This window comes from Elephas maximus, chromosome 9 (genome assembly GCF_024166365.1).
Source record: "Elephas maximus indicus isolate mEleMax1 chromosome 9, mEleMax1 primary haplotype, whole genome shotgun sequence".
NCBI classification, from domain to species: domain Eukaryota; kingdom Metazoa; phylum Chordata; class Mammalia; order Proboscidea; family Elephantidae; genus Elephas; species Elephas maximus.
In genome coordinates this window covers 117,946,664-117,959,440 of record NC_064827.1, presented here as the reverse complement: position 1 = coordinate 117,959,440, position 12,777 = coordinate 117,946,664, and positions in this window count along the sequence as shown.

The following is a 12,777-nucleotide window of genomic DNA, read 5'->3' as shown; positions in this document are numbered from 1 at the left end:
CTGGTCTAAGCTAAGGTAGTCAAATATTTATTGTGTTTCTTTTTTCTTCTGATTTCTGCTTTTAATAGTACAGCCAGTTCAGAGGGAAGGCAGTGTGGTATGGTGATTAGGATCATGGCTCTTGAGGTTATATCCTGGCTACACTACCTACCAGTCCTGTGAGCTTGAGTAAGTTCCTTCATATTCCACAATGAGCTATGCAAGGGGCCATTCCTGGGACACAGGCAGAACTCACGACATTACAGTGGAGTTGTGCAGAAGCCCAGAGTACAGCATCTTCTCAGGCACAGTCAGTCCCTGGAAAGGTCAGCCATGGCCAGTCCCGTTCCCTGAGGGAGAGCAGTTCTTCTCAGCACAACCAGAAAAGCTCTCTGAACACAACTTCCCAATCTGCTGTCACCCAGCAGCCTGATCTCGTCATCTGGCTCACCCAACAGATGGAGGAGAGGGGGCAGGAAGAGGGGCGCAGAGGAAATGGTGCTCGCCATAATTCCACATGTTTAAAGTATACCACCGCCACCCATCCGTCCGTTTGTCTTACTGTCCTGGTTTGCGTGTTGCTGTGATCCTAGGAGCTCTGCCACTAGTATTTCAAATATCAGCAGGGTCACCCATAGTGGACAGGTATCAGCAGAGCTTCCAGACTAAGACAAACTAGGAAGAAAGGCCTGGTGATCCTCCAAAAGTTAGCCAATGGAAACCCTATGGATTGCATCAGAACACTGTCCTTATAGTGCTGGAAGAGGAGCCCACGAGATTGGAAGTCACTGTGCGGTGGCCACAATGATAGACTCAAAGGTGCTAACTATCACGGAGATGGCGCAGGACTGGCCGGTGTCTTGTTCTGTTACACATGAGGTTGCCATGAGCTAGAGCTGATGCAACACCAACTGCTGAAACAAAGAATGCACCTGGAGGTTTTACAAAGGTACACTCAGAAGAAAAGACCTGTTGTTAGTACATTCTTGGTTATGCTTTTATCACAAAATATGTATCATTGTATTGTTAAGGCAGAGTTCAATTTTAGGAACTCTATTTATGGCATTTAGGCATAAATGAACTTGGCAAGAATGTTAGGCAGTAGCAAACAAAGAGTACTACCTTCTGGTAGGCCCTTGTATCTTCTCATGCTTCGCCATTGTGAGTTGCTTACACCTGCTACTGTGTCACACTCTTCTCCATCAGAGACCGTTCCAGCCTGAGGTCAATTTACTTTCAAGTTCAATGAATACAAAGACTGACACTTTCATCATTTCTGCTTTATTTGCACGACTCTAAGGAGGTGCTAGGAAACCCTGGTGGCACAGTGGTTAAGTGCTCTAGCTGCTAACCAAAAGGTCAACAGTTTGAATCCACCGGGTGCTCCTTGGAAACTCTACGGGGCAGTTCTACTCTGTCCTATAGGGTCGCTATGAGTCAGAATGGACTTCAGGGCAACGAGCTTGGTTTGTTTTTTGGTTTTAAGGATTTGCTAAGACAATTCCTCCTAGATGCAGAAAATGAGTTTTCTGTGAGTTTTGCCTCTTTAGGCCTAATCTGCATGTTCCTGGCAAGTGGAGAATACAGACAATTATCTTGATATCCTAAAAACACACTCATTTACGATATCAAATACGTAAGAATTCTTTCACTTGAATTATCTAAATAATTATGTCAACTTCATTCTGCACTGATGTAGATATAATCTGAGATGCCTCTTGGCACACAATACAAACCAAATACAGATCAAAGAGGCAGAAAGTATTTGATATCTCTCATACTTGGTGGAAGATTAGGAACAGGTTATTTACAATCCACCTTTTTTCTCCTCAGTAGCCCTGACTCCGGTTACTCAAGTGTCGGGAAAATGCTGATGTACATGGGAAAGTCAGAGTCTTTCAGCTCAATTTCGAAGACTTCTATTAGTCATATCATATGATGATGAGCTCTTTAAGTCTTTAGGAGAGGGAAGAGAAGCAAAACTCTGGCTGACTTTTGTGACAATTCTAAGCCCATAAAGATTCAAGACCTACGCTTCTGACAGCTAAGGAAACCGTGGAATCTCCTCCCACTTCAGCATTTCTTCTTGGCTGCTCTAGATCTGTCACCTTGGGCTAATATTCTGCTGTCTTTGTCTTTTTCTCCCATCCCTTTCTTTCTACCTATGCCACTTCCTCTGCTTTCTCTCCAACATTGTCTGTCTTCTAAGCCTTTTTCTCTTCCACTTGGAAAGGAAGAGGGAAAAGTAGGGGAGAAGAAGTAAATTCAAACTTCAAACAGATAGGCAAGGTTCTGCAGTGCATTTTGAGACACCTCCAGCTATGTGACAGCGATGCATACAGATGTCCTGTGACTCTCAATCCCCAGCCTACTGGGGCAACAGGGCAGCTCAGAGTTGCAGCTGAGATCAGTGACCTTCACCATTCTTCCCAAGACACCTTGGAACTATCCTAAAGACCACAAATGCCAAACCACTGTATGGCTTCAGCCTAGCTGCCCACCAGATGAGCTTCTAAAACTCCTCCTTGTCTGCCCACAGCATTTGCTTTTCTTTTTGCCCTTTCTAGAGAGTTCGTGAATCTCAGGTTCACCCGGTGCCTTCCCAGGATCTTTTACTTTACCACTGCCCACTCACATTTCAATCACCCTTTAGCTTCAGCCCCTCCCTAGTCATTTAGCATGCTGTTTTAGGATTCCTGGAGGCAGTGGTGGCTCAGCAGTAGAACTCATGCCTTCCAGGAGGGAGATCCGGGTTTGATTCTCCACCAGTGCACCTCATCCGAAGCCACCACCCATCCCTCAGTGGAGCCTTGCTTGTTGCTATGATGCTAAACAGGTTTCAGTGGAGCTTTCGGACTAAGATGGACTAGGAAGAAAGGCCTGGAGATCTACTTCTGAAAATCAGCCAGTGAAAACCCTGTGGATCACAGTGATCCAATCCTCAGCCAATGATGGAGATGGTGCAGTTCCAATTCCATCATACATGGGGTCACCAGGAGTTGGGGGCTGGCTGGATGGCAGCTAACAACACCCATTCCTGTTGTATCAAGGCAACTTCTTAAGCCTAGAATTCAAGGAAAAAAAAAAAAATTTTTTTTTTTTTAATTCAAGGTACTCTGACAACTGGTTCAGTGTTTATTTATTATTAATTCTCAAAAAAAATTCACTTCTCCAGTGATACAGAACAGCCTTAGTGCTCCCCCGCCTCCACCACAGAAAGGTGGTGTTCTCTCTACTTCCCTGCGTTACAGGTTCTAAATTTCCTCTTTCTAATCCAGGCCCTTCTCTTGCTAAAGTGGTTTTTAGTTCCCTGCCCTCCAGTTCCATCCTCCATGTTTCTTTAGTAGGAACATTCTTTTCTACATAATCTCTCTCTTGATAAGGTGCTCTATTGACTGTTACTACTGTTAGTTTTTTGGCCTGTCCTTCACAAACAAATTAAAAACTCCTCAAAAGGATATACTGGCTCTTTTTGCTATATCTCCTTCACAGCACATAGCACAAAACTGGGCATTCATTAGACATTTCATATTTATTAATAATTAGCTGGGCCTCCCTAACTTTGATATCTTTTTGTGCTGTTAGGTGCTGTCATGGATTGAACTGCGTCCCCCCAAAATATGTGTCAACTTGGTTAGGCCATGATTCCCAGTATTCTGTGGTTGTCCTCCATTTTGTGATTTTCCTATGTGTTATAAATCATAATCTCTGCCTGTAGTTAAATAGGCTTAGGATGGGATGTACCACCCTTGCTCAGGTTACATCCCTGATCCAATGTAAAGGGAGTTCCCGTGGAGTGTGGCCTGCACCACCTTTTATCTTACAAGAGATAAAAGAAAAGGGACGCAAGCAGAGAGTTGGGGACCTAATACCACCAAGAAAGCAGTGCTGGGACCAGAGTGCGTCCTTTGGAACCAGGGTCGTTCACCGAGAAGCTTCTAGTCCAAGGGAAGATTGATGACAAGGACCTTCCTCCACAGCCAACAGAGACAGCCTTCCCCTGGAGCTGACGCCCTGAATTTGGACTTCTAGTCTACTAGGCTGTGAGAGAAAAAACTTCTGTTTGTTGAAGCCACCCACTTGTGGTACTTCTGTTATAGTAGCACTAGATGACTAAGACAGGTGTCATCGAGTCAATTCCAACTCATAGCGATCCTATGTACAAAAGAATGAAACACTGCCTGGTCCTGAACCATCCTCACAAACATTGCTGTGTTTGAGCCCATTTTTGCAGCCACCGTGTCAGTCCATCTTGTTGAGGATCTTCCTCAACCACCGATATCTAGATAAGGGATCTCAAAGTCTTAATTCACTGGGTCATCAAAGTCAGAGTCCTCCCCTGAGTTCTGCAGGCTCTGTTGGGACTTCATGATCACCTCTGCCTTTGATGCTTGTTTTTTTTTTTTTTAAGCAAGTTGTCTTCTTCTGCAGAATGCTGACCCAGATAGGAAATCCTGCAAACAAACTAAAATCCACTCATACAAACCATGTGAATCTACCAGGACTTACTGAAAAGGAAAAAGTGGAAGAAATATTTTTGCCACATATTCTGTAATGGAAACCAATTCAAATCAGACAGTTTGCACTTGGGGTCCCATGGCAGCCCCATACCAGGACTCTGCACTGGCACATTGGCCCTTCACCGATCTAACATGCTTCCTCATGCCCTTTGCTTAGGCTCCAGTCCTTTCCCTCCCTTCTCTGCTCCCTCCCTCCCTTTCAAAAGTACCCCCCAAGTTCTCCCCTGCCCCCAGAAAAGCACAAACCACCAGCGCCTTCTATTTCCCCCCCTTTCTCTGCAGAGTATCTGACCCATTTCTCTGTGCCAGGCACCTGCTGACATTGTTGTTTCAGGGGCTTTCCTGTTACCCCAATAGCTTATCAAAGTATTCTCTTAATAAGTTCCTTCTCTCATTGGAAATCTGGCATAGCTATTAGAATAATAACTCTTTTCTTCCTTTTTTAGTTACTTCAAGGGTTGCTGATTTTCAGATTTCTTCCTGCTCTTCATCTCTCTTTTGTTAAACTGTTATGTATCACTACTGAAGTACTTCCGCTGTTTATTAACACTCCCTCCACTTCTGTTAAACTGTTACGTATCACTACTGAACTACTTCCGTTGTTTATTAACCCCCTCTTACTTTTGTTAAACAGTTGTGTATCACTACTGAACTACATGTATTATAATGACATGCGCAAAGAGCTGGAGATGGAAAACCAAAAGGGAAGAACACGCTTGGCATTTCTCAAGCTGAAAGAATTGAAGAAAAAATTCAAGCCCCAAGACGCAATAGTGAAGGATTCCATGGGGAAAATATTAAACGATGCAGAAAGCATCAAAAGAAGATGGAAGGAATACAGAGTCATTATACCAAAAAGAATTAATCGATGTTCAACCATTTCAAGAGGTGGCATATGATCAGGAACCAATGGTAATGAAGGAAGAAGTCCAAGCTGCTCTGAAGGCATTAGTGAAAAACAAGGCTCCAGGAATTGATGGAACATCAACTGAGATGTTTCAACAAACAGATGTAGCGCTGGAGGTGCTCACTCATCTATGCTAAGTAATATGGAAGACAGCTTCCTGGCCAAATGACTGGAAGAGATCCATATTTATCCCTATTCCCAAGAAAGGTGATCCAACCGAATGTGGAAATTATAGAACAATATCATTAATACCACACGCAAGCAAAATTTTGCTGAAGATCATTCAAAAATGGCTGCAGCAGTATATGGACAGGGAACTTCCAGAAATTCAGGCTGCTTTCAGAAGAGGACGTGGAACCAGGGATATCATTGCTGATGTCAGATGGATCCTGGCTGAAAGCAGAGAATACCAGAAGGATGTTTACCTCTGTTTTATTGACTATACAAAGGCATTCAACTGTGTGGACCGTAACAAACTATGGATAACACTGCAAAGAATGGGAATTCCAGAACACTTAATTGCGCTCATGAGGAACCTTTACATAGATCAAGAGGTGGTTGTTCCTAAAGAACAAGGGGATACTGATTGGTTTAAAGTCAGGAAAGGTGTGTGTCAGGGTTGTATTCTTTTACCATACCTATTCAATCTGTATGCTAAGCAAATAATCTGAGAAGCTGGACTATATGAAGAAGAACGGGGCATCAGGATTGGAGGAAGACTCATTAACAGCCTGCATTATGCAGATGACACAACCTTGCTTGCTGAAAGTGAAGAGGACTTGAAGCATTTACTGAGGAAGATCAAACACCACAGCCTACAGTATGGATTACACCTCAACATAAAGAAAACAAAAATCCTCACAACTGGACCAATGAGCAGCATCATGATAAACGGAAAAAAGACTGAAGTTGTCAAGGATTTCATTTTACTTGGATCCACAATCAGCAGCCATGGAAGCAGCAGTCAAGAAATCAAAAGATGCGTTGCATTGGGTAAATCTGCTGCAAAGGACCTCTTCAAAGTGTTGAAGAGCAAAGATGTCACCCTGAAGACTAAGGTGCTCCTGACCGAAGCCATGCTATTTTCCATCACATCATATGCATGTGAAAGCTGGACAATGAATGAGGAAGACCAAAGAAGAATTGGCGCCTTTGAATTGTGGTGTTGGCAAAGGATATTGAATATACCACGGACTGCCAAAAGAACGAACAAATCTGTCTTGGAAGAAGTACAACCAGAATGCTCCTTAGAAGCAAGGATGGTGAGACTGCGTCTTACATACTTTGGACATGTTGTCAGGAGAGATCAGTCCCTGGAGAAGGACATCATCCTTGGCAGAGCACAGGGTCAGCAGAAAAGAGGAAGACCCTGAACGAGGTGGATTGACACAGTGGCTGCAACAATAAGCTCAAGCATAGCAACAATTGCAAGGATGGCTCAGGACCCAGAAGTGTTTCCTTCTGTTGTGCACAGGGTCGCTATGAGTCAGAATGGACTCGATGGCACCTAACTACAACAACTGAACTACTTCCGTTGTTTATTAACACCCCCCACTTTTGTTAAACTGTTATGTATCACTACTGAACTACCTCCGTCGTTTATTAACACCCCCCTTCTTTTGTTGAACTGTTACGTGTCACTACTGAACTACTTCCACTGTTTACTAACACCCCCTACTTTTGTTAAACTAGCATGTATCACTACTGAATTACTTCCACTGTTTATTAACACCCCCCTACTTTTGTTGAACTGTTACGTGTCACTACTGAACTACTTCCGCTGTTTATCAACACCCCCCTACTTTTGTTAAACTGCTATGTAGCACTACTAAACTACTTCCGCTGTTTATTAAGTACCCCCAACTTTTTTATCCTGAAGATTTCTTCCATGTGCTCCTTCAAAAGGCCCTTATTCTTGACCTCTACAACCTTGGACTTTATCTGAGTACTCTCCTCAAGGTAACCTTTTCTTTCTCAAATGGATAAGATTGGCAACACTGAAATATCAAAACTGCCAGTTACATTGGTCTGGATTACGTGTTTTATTTAGTTTACCCAAGTCATAATCAACTCGACGGCAATGGGCTTGGTTTTGGAGGCAAGTATTTTTGCGTGTCGGCAGATAACATTACTCAACAAATAAAAATCACCCTTGATTGTTCATAGCATGATGACTCCGTTGTATAGCTATGTGATCCTGACTTTTTAAGTAGGTGTTTGTCACCTTCTAATATTTTTCTTCACCACCCATTTGTCAGTTTCAGTGTCACTTCCAAAGATAAGGAAGAAAGGCCTGGCAATCTACTTCTGAAAATTAGTCAAGGAAAACCATACGGATGACAACAGAATATTGTTTGATAAAGTGCTGAAAGATGAGCCCTCTAGGTTGCGGAAAAGAAAAAAAAAAAAATTCATTGCTGTTGAGTTGATTTCCAGCTCAGAGTGACCCTATAAGTCAGAGTAGAACTGCCCCACAGAGTTTCCAAGGAGCGCCTGGTGGATTTGAACTGCCAAGCACTATGCCACCAGGGTTGGATGAAAGGCACTCAAAGTACAGCGGCCAAAACAACAAACTCGAGCATACCAGTGATCACAAAGATGGCACAGGACCTGGGTTCTGATGATAGCCATCTCATTTGCTGGCTGTGAGACTTTAGGCTGTTATTGTTAGCCACCACACAGCCATCTCATTTGCTGGCTGTGAGACTTTAGGCTGTTATTGTTAGCCACCATACAGCCATCTCATTTGCTGGCTGTGAGACTTTAGGCTGTTATTGTTAGCCACCATACAGCCATCTCATTTGCTGGCTGTGAGACTTTAGGCTGTTATTGTTAGCCACCACACAGCCATCTCATTTGCTGGCTGTGAGACTTTAGGCTGTTATTGTTAGCCACCATACAGCCATCTCATTTGCTGGCTGTGAGACTTTAGGCTGTTATTGTTAGCCACCATACAGCCATCTCATTTGCTGGCTGTGAGACTTTAGGCTGTTATTGTTAGCCACCATACAGCCATCTCATTTGCTGGCTGTGAGACTTTAGGCTGTTATTGTTTGTTAGCCACCACACAGCCATCTCATTTGCTGGCTGTGAGACTTTAGGCTGTTTTTGTTAGCCACCACACAGCCATCTCATTTGCTGGCTGTGAGACTTTAGGCTGTTATTGTTTGTTAGCCACCACACAGCCATCTCATTTGCTGGCTGTGAGACTTTAGGCTGTTATTGTTAGCCACCACACAGCCATCTCATTTGCTGGCTGTGAGACTTTAGGCTGTTATTGTTAGCCACCACACAGCCATCTCATTTGCTGGCTGTGAGACTTTAGGCTGTTATTGTTTGTTAGCCACCACACAGCCATCTCATTTGCTGGCTGTGAGACTTTAGGCTGTTATTGTTTGTTAGCCACCACACAGCCATCTCATTTGCTGGCTGTGAGACTTTAGGCTGTTACTGTTAGCCACCACACAGCCATCTCATTTGCTGGCTGTGAGACTTTAGGCTGTTATTGTTTGTTAGCCACCACACAGCCATCTCATTTGCTGGCTGTGAGACTTTAGGCTGTTATTGTTAGCCACCATACAGCCATCTCATTTGCTGGCTGTGAGACTTTAGGCTGTTATTGTTAGCCACCACACAGCCATCTCATTTGCTGGCTGTGAGACTTTAGGCTGTTATTGTTTGTTAGCCACCACACAGCCATCTCATTTGCTGGCTGTGAGACTTTAGGCTGTTATTGTTAGCCACCACACAGCCATCTCATTTGCTGGCTGTGAGACTTTAGGCTGTTATTGTTAGCCACCACGCAGCCATCTCATTTGCTGGCTGTGAGACTTTAGGCTGTTATTGTTTGTTAGCCACCACACAGCCATCTCATTTGCTGGCTGTGAGACTTTAGGCTGTTTTTGTTAGCCACCACACAGCCATCTCATTTGCTGGCTGTGAGACTTTAGGCTGTTATTGTTTGTTAGCCACCACACAGCCATCTCATTTGCTGGCTGTGAGACTTTAGGCTGTTATTGTTTGTTAGCCACCACACAGCCGGCCCCTACTCACGACGACCCCGTGCACAAGAGGATGAAATGCTGCCTGTTTCTGTACAGCCGCCATGATTGCTTGTGGATCAGATCACTGTGACCCAGTTTCTTATAGGGTCGCTACGAGTCGGAATCAACTGGACGGCAGTGGGGTGGTGGGGGTGAGTTTCTGGGAGATCCCCAAGCCTTTCTTCCCTGTCCGTCTTAGTCTGGAAGCTCTGCTGCAACCTGTTCAGCATCACAGCAACACACAAGCTTCCACTGATAGACAGGTCTTGGTTGTGCATGAGACGCACTGCCTGGGAATCAATCCCAGCTCTCCTGCCCGGAGGGCGAGAATTAGACCACACTGCCGCCGTACAATAGGCACGGTGATACAAAAAAGTAGCAATGGAATACTGTTGGACACAGGAGGGTCCAAGCTGCTAGCTGGGCTACTTGGGAACATGGTGTCTGCATTTTGCAGGGGAATTACTGGCCACCAGGCATGCCCTGGCTCTAGTTCAGACTCCTGCTCCCGTGTGCCCCATCCAAGGCAGGGGGAGGTCACGTGTGATGGCAAACGCGCTGGCTGTGTCTGCTGCGGTGCCCCAGTTCATCCCACTCTCGACAGCTCCAGGCCCACTCCCTCCTAACATCCTGAGTCCCAGGGCTGGGCCCTATGGGAGCCTTTCTGTGTTTTGCAGGCCCACAGCTTCCTTTTCCTAATCCTGCCCGACAGCCACTTTTCTGGGAATTCTTAAGACGTTTGGTGCTCTGAGGTTTCCATGTCTTGTTTCTGAGTTCTGGTAGATTGGGTTTTAAAAATGTTTCCTATCCTTTTTAGGGACTCTGTAGTTGGGGGTGGGGAGAGGGTGGTGTCTCCTCAGTTGACTTCATGACACAGATGTATCACACTGCAATTTTAATTTCTATTGTTTTTTTGCTACTAGTGGAAACCCTGGTGGCATAGTGGTTAAGAGCTACGGCTGCTAACAGGAAGGCTGTAGTTTGAATCCACCAGGCACTCCTTGGAAACTGTATGGGGCAGTTCTACTCTGTCCTATAGAGTTGCTATAAGTTGGAATCGACTCAAAGGCAAAGGGTTTGGTTACTAGTGGGTTTGAAATTGCTATTTATGCTATCCCTTTTCAAGAAGTAACATTTTAAACATCATCCCAATTATAACTTAGATTCTTAAAATTATAAAACAGGAGACCAAGGAAGAGAACTAAAATGACGACATTCAAATGTGACATTAACAATGGCAGCTAACATCCAGTGATTAATATGGAAGGTGCTATGGCCTGAGGCAGGCCACTTCACTTCTGGACGGCTCCTACAGATAAGTTCTTCTTTCAAACAACTCATGATTTACCCTCCTTGGTAAAATCAAAAGAACAGTTGCCACAGAGTCGATTCTGACTTGGATAGCCACCCTGTGTGTGTCCGAGTGGAGCTGTGCTCCATAGGGTTTTCAATGGCTGCAATCTTACGGAAGTAGATCACCAAGCCTTCCATGGTGCCTCTGTGTGGACTCAAACCTCCAACCCTTCTAATAGTAACTGAGTGCCTTAACTGTTTGCATCACCCAGGGATTCTACCCTTTCTTGCAAATATCCACTTGTTCTTCCACTTTCTTGTGGCAACACACAGTATAGGGTTGATTCCTTTTTTGGGCGTATTATCAACATTAATGTTTTCTCATATCTCACGGCTGCAATAAGGTCTCACCCCTGACAGGCTCTTTGGAATGCTTATTACGGCACTTCTTATTAAGTGTAGTACCCAGCACAGAGGACAGATGGCTCCTTGGTGCGGATACTGCCTGTGCTAATACAACCCAACATTCCATTGGCTGTTGACTCAGAGTACGCTTGCCCAAGCCCAAGCCCACTGCTGTCGAGTAGATTCTGACTCATTTGGCAACCCTATCAAAGTGGACTGTGGCTGGTGGATTTGAACTGCCGACCGTAACCACTGTGCCACAAGGGCTCCTACAGTACACTTGAGGGAACTAAAACGTTTTTTCCCATACATATATGTTTATCTCACTGTATTTCTACCAGTTGTGAACTTGGACAATCTTTTTTTTTTTTTCTCTTTTCATCTAAGAATTTGACTTTACCTTGTATCCCTATTATGTTTCATCTTGTTAGACTCATTCCATCCATTCTAGGATGTCAACGGCTTTTGGATCCTGACTGCCATCCAATACGTTAGCCCTCTTTCTCCGAGTGGTAACACTCCCAGATGAGATGAGTTTGCTTTTGGGTCTCATCCAATCACTAATAAAATACACAAGATAGAACGCCAAGGGCCAAGCCCTGCAACACATTTCTCTAAGAACCACGTGGTTTCAGAGAGAAAACAGATCGCTATGACCAAAAGACAAAGTAGAGGGTGTGTGTGTGCATTGCTGGCATTGTCCTTAATTCAAAGGACCACACTTTTAAAAATGCATAATGGCAGGAGACTGAACATGTCCAATATTAGACTTTTACTCAAATAGGGCAGTCAAAAAGACCCACACCCCTGTCATGGGACTTCACAAGTGGCCCTTCCTGCCCCCATTTTGCCCAGCTGAAGGCATAACAAATTGAGGGGGTGATCAGCCTGCATGTGAAAGTAGACCTGTTCTGACTCTTCACCCACTCCTAGAACAGAAAAAGGTCAGTGTGCTGCAGAGGAGATGCTGGAGAGGGTTCTGGTGAGCAGTGTATCTGCAGTGAAAGCTGTGTGTGAGTGACACCCAGTGCGCCCCACCCTGTCCTCCCCACATTGCAACAGCAGGAAACTTGGTTCATGTGCACAACACTTATTTTCCTAGTGCAATTACAGAATAATTGGACAAACAGTCAGCAATGGTCTTACCATAGATTTACTCAGAACGATGCTTTTTTCCCCTGTACTTTCATGCTCTAAATAGCCATTGGTGATGCAGCGGTAGCATTCTCTTCCATGCGGGAGACCCGGGTCCCATTCCCAGCCAGCGCACCTCACGTGCAGCCACCACCACCTGTTAGCGGAGGCTTGCGTGTTGCTATGATGCTGAACGGGTTTCAGTGTAGCTTCCAACTCAGACCATGAAGAAAGGTCTAGCAATCTACTTCCAAAAATCAGCTACTGAAAACCCTGTGGATCACCATGGTCTGATCTCCAGTGATCACGGAGATGGCGCAGGACTGAGCGGTGTTTCACTCTGCTGTGCAGGGATCACGGTAAGTCGGGGGCTGACTCAGCAGCCACCATCACCACCACTGTAGTTTCTGAACTAATACCTGAAGATATGTTGTTGTTGTTGTTACATGCCATCAAGTGGATTACAACTCACAACAGCCCTATATGACAGAACAGA